Source organism: Pteropus medius, unplaced genomic scaffold, assembly GCF_902729225.1.
Source record: "Pteropus medius unplaced genomic scaffold, Ma_sr-lr_union100, whole genome shotgun sequence".
NCBI lineage: Eukaryota > Metazoa > Chordata > Mammalia > Chiroptera > Pteropodidae > Pteropus > Pteropus medius.
The window spans coordinates 333,328-342,356 of NW_024349798.1; the positions used below are offsets into that span (position 1 = coordinate 333,328).

General features: G+C 35.3%; 1 pseudogene; it reads right to left on the reverse strand.

Moving 5' to 3' along the window:
* Positions 1–8,330: 8,330 nt before the first annotated feature.
* On the reverse strand, positions 8,331–8,435 carry LOC120620700 (uncharacterized; annotated as a pseudogene).
* Positions 8,436–9,029: the final 594 nt, after the last annotated feature.

The window sequence follows — 9,029 nt, forward strand, 5'->3', positions numbered from 1 at the left end:
GCTCTCTTGTGAAGCCTTAATTCTCTAGTGCTCCCAATCTGCCCTGCACCCAGGCAGAAGAGGCTCCAGGAGACAGAAAGAGCCCTCAGACAAGCAGTTGCAGGTACTGTAAGCTAGAAATCATTCCAGCTTGCATGAAAACATTAAACTCTGATGAGATATGAATGGGGCAAACACAGTGTCTACTACAGATAATCAAATATTTCTCATAGCACTTATTATATAAAATAATATTATATTTTATTTTGTTTTTCTGTTGTCTGACTCCCCAACCAGAATATAGAAGCTTCATGAGAGCAGAGATTCTTGTCTGTCTTGCTCATCACTCTATTTTCCAGTGCACAGGGAGATGCCTGGTTTATAATAAGCCCCCAAAAAAAAAAAAAACAAATAAAAATTGAATCAGAGAGAATTCTGAGAAGATGGCAAAGTGAAAAATATCAGGAATTCTTCTTCCCACCTAGACAGCAATTGTACTAGCAGAATCTGTTTGATATAACTATTTAAGAGCTCAGTAGTCTATTCAAAGTTACTTTCAGTCTATTTCAACTTTTAGCACGGTAGCCTCTACCAACCCCCCACTACCCCCACTCCCATGTCAGGAAGCTATGCATGCATTTTAGGAGCAGCTTACATGCACCTTGCAGGAGCAAGAGTGAGCAGTAAGACCCCATCCCCCAAATATTGGGGATCAGTGCTCTATTGATGCAGCTTCTGATCTCAGAGTTTCAAGCACAGAGTCAGGCCACCATTGCTGTGAAAGTCCTTCCACCTCTAGCTGAAGCAACCTCTAGGAGATTTAAAGACTGATGCCTTTTCCCCCACCTTTATTTTTCTCTACTTCCTCTTTTGGGAGCCAGACATTTAAGACCTAGGACATTCAAAAGCAACTGTACACACAAGAATTTAGGAAGTAACTACCCATGCTGTAAGAAGATCTTAAGACCTTAAGATCTCAGGCTGATTTTTAGCACAGAGACAGCCTATAACAATTAAAAAGAGTAAAACAAGCAAAGCAATAATAATAATAATAACAACAACAACAACAACAGCAAACCCTGGGGAAGGGGAAGAATCTAATTCCCAGAATTACTATATTATTAGATTCAAATGTTTAGTTTTCAACAAAAAAATCAAAAGGCATACAAAGAAACATTAAACTATGGCCCATTCAGTAACATCAAACACATGGTGGAGTGAGAGACATCCCTGGATCTCTCCCCTTGCAACAACAATAAGCTGAACATCTAAAACTCAACGAAAAACACCCAAACTGCACACCAACATGTATGAGTGTGGGATCTGTGCATAAGAGCTACCACAGGTCAGAAACCTGTGTGTCAGGCAGTAGACTGGGAGAAACAAAGAAGATGCCTCTCGCAGCGCAGGAGCTCCCTGTAGGAGGAGGGGGAGGGAAGAAGGTGCAGCAACTTCCCTGAACAGCTCTGACTGGGAGTGCTGTGAGCTTCACACAGCCAGCAGCAGTGGAGCAGAAAGCAGAAAAGTGAGGATGGAAGAGAAACAACAATTGATTATTACTAGCTGTGGTTGCAAAACTGAGGCAGAGCCACAGCCTCCAACTCCCAAAACAGAGGCCCCCCTCCCCATAACCTCTGAAATCGATCACCGCGGAGCCCCAGGGGAATCTGAACAAATGCTACCGAAACTATCGCAAACACCGACAGGGACTGAAATTGAGAGTAGAGAGCATAATTAAACGTCTACAAAGGAAAAAATGGCATTATTAAGGCTTTACATGAAGCAGGGATCTAAGAAGCTTAGATGGCACCTAATGGAAATCAAAAGAAAAACATTTTCTTTACAACAGGCTAGGGACCATTATATAATAAATGTTGTTTCTGGGGAAAAAAAAGAATCAGAATACAATTTCATTAATGCCCAGATGGAGAAATAGTCCATTAAACACCATGAACAACCAAGGTGACAAGGCATCTCAGAAAGAAAAATTTCCAGAAAATGAGCTTACAGACATAGAAATATGCAACTTAAGTGACATAGAATTCAGGATGGCACTTCTGAAAAAACTAAATGAGATCTGAAATGAAACATATCAAAAATTTCAGGAACTGAAAAAAACTAGAGCAGTAGAATGAGTTCTTTAGCAAGGAGATTGAAACACTCGAAAAGAACTAAATAGACCTTCTGGAGATAAAGAAAACACTGCAAGAGTTGAAAAATGAAATAACAAGCTTAGGAAATAGAGATGACCAAATGGAGGAAAGGATCAGTGATAAGGAAGACAGAAATCTGGAAATAAATCAGAAGGAAGAAGAGAGAAAGCAAATAATGAAAAATAATTAAAGAGAAATTCAAGAACTAGCAGATACCATCAGGAGAGGAAGCATAAGAGTAATGGGCATTATCGAAGGCAAAGAAGAGGAACAGGGACTAGAAAGCATTTTCAGACAAATAATTGACAAGAATTTCCCAAATCTAAGGAATGAGCTGGTGTTTGCAATTCAAGAAGTCAACAGAACACCCCCAAAAAGGCCTTCACCAAGACACATTGTATTAAAATTATCAAAAATCAATGACAAAGACAGAATTCTCAGGACAGCCTGAGAAAAGAAGATGGTAACGTATAAAGGAAAACCCATTAGATTATCATAGGACTTCTCAGCAAAATCCTTATAAGCCAGAAAGGAGTGGAATCAAATATTCAAACTATTAAGTGAAAAGAAATAGCAGCCAAGAATAATGTATCCAGCTAAGCTCTCCTTTAGATATGAAGGAGAAATAAAGACCTTTCCAGACATACAAAAATTGTGGGAATTCTCCAGTATGAGGTCTGAATTACAGGAAATACTGAAAGGGATCAGCTCACCTAAAACAAAATGACAAAAAATAAATACATATTAGGAGTAGGGTGACTAACAGGCTGATAGAAGCAGAGGAGTGCAACCCTTACTGAGAACAGGGCATTATGAGCTTAAACAATAAGAAGAGACTTGCTATAGCAAGATAGCAATGGGCGTTCAGTACAAATAGGGACAAATTGAGACAATGACTGAAAAGGGGAGGATTCAAAGATCCAAATTTGCAAAGGGGAATGGAGATAAGGCACATGCGAAAGAAAATAGACAACTATATAAAACTATTATGTACATATTTGTAATAGTAACCACACATGCCAAAGATTCAGAACTGAAGTATATAATATAAAACAAGAAGAACCAGAGGCAAAACCCACAAAAGCCAACAAAAATAAAGAAAACAGAAACACAAGGACAAGGAAGCAATGGAAACACCGAGCTACCAGAAAGCAAAAGATAAAATAGCTATAAGAAGACTTCATATTTCAATAATCACTCTAAATGTAAATGGACTGAACTCACCAATAAAAAGGCACAGAGTTGCAGATTGGATCAAAACACAAAACCCAACCATATGCTGCCTCCAGGAGACACGTCTCAGTTCCAAAGACAAATATAGACTCAAACTGAAAAGGTGGAAGATGATATTTCAAGCAAATGGCATTCAGAGAAAAGCGGGAGTAGCGATACTAATATCGGACAAAATAGACTTCAAAATAAAACAGGTGAAGAGAGATACTGAGGGACACTTCATAATGATAAAGGGAATCATGCACCAAGAAGAAATAACACTTATTAATATCTATGCTCCCAATCAAGGAGCCCCAAAATATGTATAGCAATTATTAACAGAACTACAGGGAGAAACAGACCAAAACACTATCACAGTAGGGGACTGAAATACCCCACTGTCGGATATGGACAGATCATCCAAACAGAAAGTCAATATGGAAAGAACATCCTTAAAAGACACTTTAGTTCAACTGGACATAATTGACATTTACAGAGCCTTTCATCCCAAAATAGTTACTTATACATTTTTCTCTAGTGCGCATGGAACATTCTCAAGGATTGACCACATACTGGGACACAGACATAGCCTCAACAAATATAAGAGGGTTGAAATCATATCAACCATATTCTCTGATCATAATACTTTGAAACTAGAGATCAACTGCAGAAAGAAATCAGGGGAAAACAAAAAAACATGGAGATTAAATAACATGCTACTGAAGAATAACTGGGTCAGAGAAGAAATAAAAAGAGAGATCAAGAGATACCTAGAAATGAAAGATAATAATAGTACAACATATCAAAACTTCTGGGACACGGCAAAAGCGGTCATAAGAGGAAAGTTCATATCATTACAGGCCTATCACCAAAAATAAGAATGGGCCCAAATAAACAACCTAAAGCTTTGTCTTAAAAAACTAGAAAAGGAGAAACAAATGAGGCCTACAGTCAGCAGAAGGAAAGAAATAATCAAAATTAGAGCAGAAATAAATGAAATTGAAAACAAAAAAAACACAATAGAAAAAATAAATGCAACAAAGAGCTGGTTCTTTGAGAAAGCTAATAAAATTGACAAACCCCTGGCTAGACTCGCTCAAGAAAAAAGAGAAAGGACACAAATAAACAAAATCAGGGATGAAAGAGGGGAAATTACAATAGACACCACAGAAATACAAAGGATCATACAAGAATACTATGAAAAAGTATATAACACCAAATTGAATAACCTAGAAGAAATGGACCAGTACTTAGAAAAATACAACTTTCCTAGACCGAATCAAGAAGAACTGGAAAATCTAAATAGACCGATTAGCAGTATGTAAATTGAAACAATCATCAAAAACCTACCAAAATTTAAAAGTCCAGGACCAGATGGCTTTATCAGTGAAATCTACCAACATTCAAAGAAGATTTAATACCTAGTCTCTTCAAACTCTTCCAAAATATCGAAGAGGAGGCAATACTTCCCAACTCATTTTATGAAGCCAATATTACCCTGATACCAAATCTTGGTAAAGATAACACAAAAAAAGAAAACTACAGATCAATATCTCTCATGAACACGGATTCGAAAATCCTAAATAAGATACAGGCGAACCGAATACAGTAACATATTAAAAAGATAATACATCATGATCAAGTTGGCTTCATCCCAGGGGCACAAGGATGGTTCAACATATGCAAATCGATTAATGTGATACACCACATGAACAAATTTAAAAATATGAATCATATGATCATATTAATAGATGCAGAAAAAGCCTTCGACAAGATACAGCACCCATTTATGATAAAAACACTTAACAAAATCGGTATAGAAAGAAAGTACCTTAACATAATAAAGGCCATCTATGACAAACCCTCAATCAACATTATACTTAATGGTGAAAAACTAAAAACCTTCCCTCTAAGATCAGGAACAAGACAAGTCTGTCCACTGTTATTGAATATAACATTGGAGGTCCTAGCGAGTGCAATCAGGCAAGAGAAAGAAATAAAAGGCATCCAAGTAGGAAACAAAGAAGTCAAACTGTCATTATTTGCAGGTGACATAACTATCTATATAGAAAACCCTAAAGACTCCACAAGAACACTACTAGACACAATAAAGAAATACAGTAAAGTTTCTGGTTACAAAATCAACATTCAAAAATCCATAGCGTTCCTGTACTCTAATAATGAAGCATCGGAAAAACAAGTGGAAAAAATAATTCCTTTCAAAATCACAACAAAAATAATAAAATACTTAGAAAAAAATTTAATGAAACATGTGGACCTATATAATGAAAACTACAAGACCCTAATAAAAGAAATCAAAGAAGATACAAAGAAATAGAAAGATATTCCGTGTTCTTGGATTGGAAGAATCAACATAGTTAAAATGACCATATTACCTAAAGCATTATACAGATTTAATGCAATCTCCATCAAAATCCCATCAGCACTTTTTAAAGAAATAAAACAAAAAAAATCATCATATTCATATGGAAGCTCAAAAGACCCCCAACTGCCAAAGCCGTTCTGAGAAAAAAGAATGAGGCTGGAGGCATCATTCTGCCCAATTTCAAATTATACTACAAAGTGACAGTAATCAAAACGGCATGGTATTGGCAGCAAAACAGACACACGGACCAGTGGAACAGAATCAAGAGTGCAGAAGTAAACCCATATTTATATGGGCATATAATTTTTGACAAATAAGCCAAAAACATACAGTGGAGAAAGGAAAGCCTCTTCGATAAATGATGCTGGGAAAACTGGAAAGCCACCTGCAAAAGAACGAAACTAGACTGTGGTCTATCACCACACACCAAAATTAACTCAAAATGGATTAAGGACCTGTATATGTGACCTGAAGCAATAAAATGCATAAAAGAAAACATAGGAACTAAACTCAACTTAAAGAGGATTTTATGAATTTGACCTCAAAAGCAAAGGAAGTTAAAGCAAAAATAAATGAATGGGACTACATCAAACTAAAAAGCTTCTGCTCAGTGAAAAAAATCATCAACAAAATAAAGAGACAACCATCAGAATGGGAAAATATATTTGCAAGCAACACCTCCGATAAGGGTCTAATATCCAAAGTATACAAATAACTCGTACAACTCAATAACAACAAAAAAACAAATGATCCAATGAAAAAATGGGCAGAGGACCTGAACAGACACTTCTCCCTAGAGGACATACAAATGGCAAACAAATATATGAAATGATGCTCAACATCACTAGTTATTAAGGAAATGAAAATGAAAACCACAATGAGATACCATCTCACATCTGTTACAACAGCTATAATCAATAAGACAAGTAATAACAAATGCTGGAGAGGATGCAGAGAAAAAAGAACCCTCATACATTGCTGTTGGGACTGCAGATTAATACAGCCACTATGGAAAACAGTATGGAGGTTTCTCAAAAAACTGAGAATTGACCTACCACATGATCCAGCAATCCCTCTACTGGGTATTTACCCCAAAGGCTTGAAAACTCATATCTGAAAAGATATTTGCATACCAATGTTCATAGCAGCACTATTCACAGTGGCCCAGACATGGAAGCAACCAAAATGTCCTACGATAGATGATTGGCTAAAGAAGCTTGGTACATACATACAATGGAATATTACTCAGCCATAAGAAGAGATGACATACTGCCATTTGGGACAACATGAATGAACATGAATAATCATACTAAAGTGAAATAAGCCAGACAGAAAAAGTTGAAAATCACATGATATCAGTTATATGTGGGATATAAACCTAAAAGCAACAAATTAGCAGGACAAACAAACAGAGACTCATGGACGTGGATAATAAATTAGTGGTTACCAGAGGGGAGTGGGGAGAGGGGAAAGAGGAGGTAGACAGGGGAAAAAAATTTTAATCATTTCTTCAATTAAAAAAATAAATAAATATATAAATTAATTTTTAAAATTTTTAAATGAAAAAATAACATAATTCATTAATATCTGCTGACCTAAAAAAAAAAAAAAACTATGGCTCATTCAAAGGAAAATAATAAAAAGAAAATGTTCCAGAGAAAGACCAGATGGCAGACTTACAAGGCAAAGACTTTAAAGCAATTCTCTTAAATATGCTCAAACTAAAGGAAGATATTAAGAAAGTCAAGAAAATAATGTATGAACAAAATGGAAATATCAATAAAGAGAATACCTAAAGAGAAACCAAAAGGAAATTTTGGAGCTGAAAAGTACATTAACTGAAATGAAAAATTAACTAGAGGGATTCAAAGGCAAGTTTGAGCAGGCAGAAAAGTAAATGAGAAATTCTGAAGATAGGACCAATTGAAGTTACTGAGTCTGAGACAAAAGGAAAAAATATTGAAGTGAAAAGAGCCTTAAGAGACCTGTGGGACATTATCAAGCAGACCAACATACACATTGTGGAAGTGCCAGAAGAAGAGAGAAAGAAAGGGTCAGAGAGATTATTGAGAAATAATAACTGAAATGTTCCCAAATTTTATGATAGACTTGAATAAAAATATTGCACAACCTCAACAAACACCAAGTAAAACTCAAAGACCCATACCAAGACATATTAGAATCAAACTGTCAAAAGACAAAGTCTTAAAAGCAGCAAGAAAGAAGTGAATTATTACATACACGGGATCCTCAATCACTTCTCATCAGAAACTTTGGAGGTCAGAAGATAGTGGGCTGATATATTCAAAGTGGTGAAAGAAAAAAATGTCAGGCAAGAATCCTATATCTTGCAAAATGATCCTTCAAAAGTGGGGGAGAAATCAAAGGATTCCCAAATAAACTCAAGGGCATTCATTACCACTAGATCTGCCCTGAAAGAATGCTTAAGGGAATCCTGAAGGTTGAAATGAAAGGACACTATGCAGTAACTAGAAGGTGAATGAAGAAATAAAAATCTCACTAAGGTAAATACACGCAATTATAAAAGTATTATTGTAACAATGGTATGTAACTCCTTTTTTTGTTTTCTACATGATGTAAAAGACTAATGCATTTCTTAAAAACTATTAGTCTAAAAGCTAATATCATTAAACTGACAAAAACAGATACCACACTTGATCTTAGTCAAACAGCTGAGAAGCGGTTTTAAAAAGCTAGTATTATTACAACTGAAATGGGATGGGGATGAAGCTATATAGAAAAAGAGTTTTGTGTGTTACTGAAGTAAAACATATAAAATCAAATTAGAATGTTATAACTTTAGGATGTTAAATGTAATCACCATGGTAACCATTAAGAAAATAACTAAACAACATACACAAATGGAAATGAGAAAGGAATTAAAATGTTTTACTACAAAAAAAAATTATCTAAACACAAAAGAGAACAGCAATACAGGAAATGAGAAATATAAAAGTTATAAGGCATATAGGAAAAAAATAGCAAAATAACAGAAGTCCCTCCTTATCAGTAATTACTTTAAATATAATTGGATTAAACTCTCTAATTAAAAGACAGAGATGAATTTAAATACAAGATTTAAACTATAGACAGTCAGATATACTGTCTATAATAGACTCACTTTAGGTACAAAAATACAAACGGATTGAAAATGAAAGATAAAAAAGATATTCCATGCAAATAGTAACCAGAAAAGAGCAGGGGTGGCTATACCATCAGACAAAAAAAAAACTTTAAATCAAAAAAACATTACAAGAGAAAAAGGATATTATATATTA